General features: G+C 38.0%; 1 long non-coding RNA gene across 1 annotated transcript; it reads left to right on the plus strand.

Moving 5' to 3' along the window:
• Positions 1-2,109: 2,109 nt before the first annotated feature.
• On the plus strand, positions 2,110-4,751 carry LOC111947360 (uncharacterized). Its single transcript, XR_002873177.2, has 4 exons — positions 2,110-2,416; positions 3,524-3,598; positions 3,913-3,966; positions 4,044-4,751. It is a non-coding gene; the product is annotated as an uncharacterized LOC111947360 (long non-coding RNA).
• Positions 4,752-5,010: the final 259 nt, after the last annotated feature.

Below are 5,010 nucleotides of genomic sequence, written 5' to 3' on the forward strand. Positions count from 1 at the left end.
TGTACTATGCTTATGATTTCAGTTAAATATTGTACAAGGGACTGAATGATTTCAGCACTGTGCTACAGAGGATTTTCAATTCACTGATCCTTTGCTTGCAAGTTAAAGCGTTTGTGTGGCACTCAATTGATTTAGTCTCTATTAACTGGAGGGGCTTGCTGGGTTATGACAAATCAGTGAAACATACATTTAATTTGGTTGTTTCTGTTGTCACTTAATGTTGTTTTTTACTGCTGAAATAAACAAATACAGTTCCTTAAATGAGCAAACTGGAGTGTCTAAGGAAAAGGTAGAGTATAAAAAATAATTGGTTGCTTTTTTTAAAGTCTTTTCTTTGCTAAAACATGGATCTGTGTGTGTAACCTCACAATGGTGTTTGGTCTGTTCACTTTTCTGATTACCATCTGAAGAGCCCTGCCTGTCAGAGCTAAAAAAAAAAGTAACAACAACAGAGGACATTTAAAGCCATTTTTTATCATCAGCTTTGACGTGCACTCATCCTGACTAACTGTTAAGGAGATTTTCTGGGCTGTAGACATGAAAATGTCTCTCTGGCTCCAATGACTGGCTCTACAATTTGAGGGGACTGGAAATAATGAACTGCCTGCTATTCGCGTACACAAATGCATCTCTAATGAGCAGTGTCCTAGTTGTTCGATTCATTAAGGAGTTATTCTGACACTTTCATCTTTTGCGTATGCATCGGAGTAACACTATACACCCTGTCATGCACACAAGTTGTTCATGCTCGATGTGTGAAAGGGAATATGGCAAGTGTGGAGTCTGAAAAAGATGTATGCAAATGTATCCCTTTTTTTTTCTTATTCAATTGAAAGGTTGGATATTCTGCTACTACTTACTTGAAGTAGTTTGCTGGAATCACAACCCTGCTTATAGGCACACAGTACTAGACAACAAAGGATTAAAAATTCATGCAAACACCCTAAGGGCAACTTGTTCTCGTCTACAGGGGATGGAAGTGTGGGGCTACATCCAAATAGATGCCTGGATTTATTCTTGTGGGTCTTGCTAACTTTAAGTTGCTGTACAGTTACATTAAGTTAAACAGCTTATGAATTACACAGATTCTTTTTTCAAGTGTAATCGGAGCAATTTTTTTTTCAAATCTGGTTTTATAAAATAAATTCTGCTCTCAAATATGTCAAATGCAGACAGCTTGTTATTTCTGAGATTGAGACTGTTGGCTTGATATAGAGGTTCAAATGTAAACAGTCAAACATCTGGCAAGACCAGGCATAGCAGACCAAAGATATAAATAGGTTTAATATACTTTCTGAGCAACAAATTCTCAATTATAGTAATCAAAACTGTAGTTTTGTGGTAAATTTAAATAAACTCAACAATCTTTATTTTACTAACAAAGAGTAAATACACGTCATTGCTGGTTCTATGAGCTGCTGTACATTGTGACATAGTTTATCTTGACAGGGAGCTAGAACATTATATATATGGGGGGGGGGGGGGGGGGGGGTAGAATACTTTGGAAGGGTGGCAAAAAAGTAGAGTGGAAGGTCATTACAAATGAAAGGATCAAAAATACATATATTTAACAGTTTTACTGTTTTCATTTCATTTAAAATTTTGTTTTTATTATTTTTGGAATGCTCAAAGAAGCTCGAATTGTTGATTTCTTAATCTTTGTCATATTGTGGTAATATTAACTAAAGAATTGGTGGGCAAGTGTGGGGCAGAGCTTTCTGCTGCGGGGGCAGCTGCCTCCTATTACCCCCCTGTAGCTCTGCCCCTGGTCTTAACATTCATGTACCATCATCCCATCCTAAAGCACTGCGTTTTAATTCTAAGATTATTCAGTCTTCATTTAAAATAGGTGATTGGTACAAATGATGGTGACCTTTAGGGATAGCAAAAGTCCAACAAATGGCATTTAGAACATGTAGTTGAGGTAGATTTTTGAACAAATGCGATGACTACGGCCTGACACAGATGTCCGCAAGACCTAACACTGATTAAAAATGAGCTGACACGCATTAAACAGAGCTCACGCTGGAAATGGGAAATGCATTACAAATGTACAGTTCAGAGCACAAAATAACATTAGCACCCCAAATGGTCTGAGGACAGCACACTGAAAAAACGGGAAAAGTGGGGTTGTTCAATTTACAAATAGTAAACATGTTTGTTTAATATGAACAAATTATGTTTACCTTCGAAACATAATATAATCTTGAAAATCACACATAATTTCTTGCTGAGTTACTTTTATATATTTAAATCATGTTGACAAAACATGAAATAGTTATGCTTGATCCTTTGCCCCTTAATTTTGGATAAGTAAACCCCATCGGTGAAGAAGAATTCCAGGAGGGGAAACTTTGCAGTCAGCCATTTTAGAGAAGCTACAAGCACCTGCTCTGGCTGGAGGAACTTAAAAAAGGTAAGTTAATTTACTCTAACAAATTAATTTAAGAAAGTGGAAGGCGTAAATGTATCATTAGTGTTATTTTTTTCCACGGGGAAGAGCTTTGTAATCCACTTTTGTCGTAGTTATCAAAGTTAAGGCTCTGCGCGCCACTTTTGTCCCTGCCGGCCGCAGCCCTCGGACGGCAGGTAGGGGGAGGTGTGTGTGCGCGGTAAATTGTACTTTCACGTCGCAGGCAGATTCAGCTGTAAACGCGGTGATTTCAAATGATGTACGGGGAAGAGTGGTGAGTAGTTATGCCGTAGGAATTCGCTTTTGACAAAGGGGCAGTGGGCGCTTGTGGGCACGGCTTTTTTTTTCCACAGGCAGAAACTCTGCCAGGGGAATTTTCATCGTCACTAAGTGGATTTCTTTTTGCTAAATTCTGCGTTGTGGAGACCGAAATTGAAGGAAAATGTGAGAAGCTATCATTACTATTGTCATTATTTAGTTTTTCCATACCGTTCCACCATGAGCTAGTTTAAGGACGGCATTATTTGACCAGCAAACAGCACCGCACTTCTGTCTCAGTCAGCTGTCAATCATTCTCCGTGCGCGTCTCGTGCACAGAATGCGTTTGGTGTGTCCAGTTTACATAAATCTTTGGTTTCAATCAGAGCTTTGTTTTCATTCTATGATGCTGAACATATTTTTTATTTTAGCTTTGAGAGTTTAATTGAGTGAAAATATTCATGTCCTTTTGGAACAAGTGTATAATGTGTAGTAAAAAGTTGACTGCCTTATAATAATGTCTGTAATCCTACTTCACATATTCCTCCCATTTGTGATAAATTAATATGGGAATCCTTTATGGGTGGGGGGGGATTATCCACTCCCGATCTGCTAGTTTAGTTTTGCAGTTTCCATTTCAAAATTCGCGGGTTCTCATAAGCCTGGTTTGAATCCTGTGGGGGGAGGAGGTGTCTAATGTTCTTTCTGGTCTAATTTCTTCAGAATATTTTTGCAGCTATTTATTTCAAACCAATGCATGTTTAGTTATTAAAATGATACAACAAAGCTGTGGAAGTCTCACTCTCTATATATATTTGAAATGTAACTAATAAACCTCTGTCCTGATTACAGAGCTCATCACACAACACTTCCAACTGCTCCTCCCTGATCATGCTGGGGTCCATGCTCCAGTCTTCACTGAGTCAGGTGGGTCACCATGCATTTACTATATATTATTGGAATTATTGTCTCCTGGATTGTCATCGAATCGGGAGGTAACCAAGATTGCCAGCCCTACTCTTTACACGCACCTTTTATGTAGAGAGATACATAATAAACCTAATAAATAATGAAATTGATGGTTGATCAGTTATCCCACTACCTCTGTTAACATGACACTAAGGATATAATGATTTTGTTAACACAGTAACTATAACATTTATTGATGAGCCAAGAGTAAGAATTGTATTTTTCCAAAGTTTTCATGTGAATTTAAAATTTTTTGACTCTTTGTATTTCAGACTGCTGAACTTCTCGCCAATATAAGCAAGTTCAGGGGTTTATTCAAAGTATAGGTGAGTTGTGTAATCTAGACGCTTTAACTAAACTTCAAATGTGAACTGTGCACACAAATATCTTCTGTGTTCTTCAGAATGAAGACCATGCAGCACTCCAGGAGGCAATCGAGGACACCACGGTGGGAATTTCCCTCCTAATGGAAACTGGCAGTGGTGAGGAAGAGGACATTCTCGTGGTCCACATCTCCCAGGCTGTGGTGGTCGACCCACCAAGTGTCTGAGTGGCAGATGCCAAGGCTTTTTTGGCCTTATTTACAGCACAAATCTGATTACCATCCTCATCTCAGAAACACCTTGTCATGGGGCCCGTGGCTTTGCTCCTGCTATGATCTCCTGGAGGCCCTTCCCTTCTTGAGCTCTCCCGCTGGTCACAGGTGTTGTGAATTATGTTGATTGGTTTGTCTATTTATGCAGTGTCTGATCTTGTTTCTGTGTCGGAGCGTCTTCGTTCTACGCTGTGGTGTTATGGTTCTCTGGCATTAAAGCCCCTTCGAGTGAACTATTGGATTTGGGTCGTTCGCCCCTTCGAGTGAACTATTGGATTTGGGTCGTTCTTCCTGCTCTTGGGTTCTCTCCCTTGGACATTCCGTCACACACCTTTGAGGTAATCCAAAAAAAAACTGTATTAGAGTTGTAAGGCAAAGTGGTGTCTAAGGTTTCAGGCTTAAAGATCCGACTCTTTGAATAAAATGACCTTTAAATAGTTTAACTTTTTCCTAAGAAGGGATTCCAGCTGTTTGCTTTGGCTCTGTTATCTTCTGTTTAATAAAAATGGCAAGCCCAATTTATTGTGATTTGTCATTTTATGCTACACTGTAAACATATTTTTCAAGTTTAGATAATAAAAAAGTTAAATCTGAAATTTGTTTTCAGTGTCATATGTTCATTGGATTTTCATAATGCACAAGAAAGTATTTGCTTTAAATAATAATCTGCAATTTTATTTTTCAATTTAAATTTTATTAAAATAATTTATAAATTAAATGAACTATGTAGGTAATTTCAAACAAATAATAGTGTTTTAAATGTTTGAAAAAATTA

This window comes from Oryzias latipes, chromosome 4, assembly GCF_053564925.1.
Source record: "Oryzias latipes strain Hd-rR chromosome 4, Olatipes_Hd-rR_3.1".
Classification (NCBI taxonomy): Eukaryota; Metazoa; Chordata; class Actinopteri; order Beloniformes; family Adrianichthyidae; genus Oryzias; species Oryzias latipes.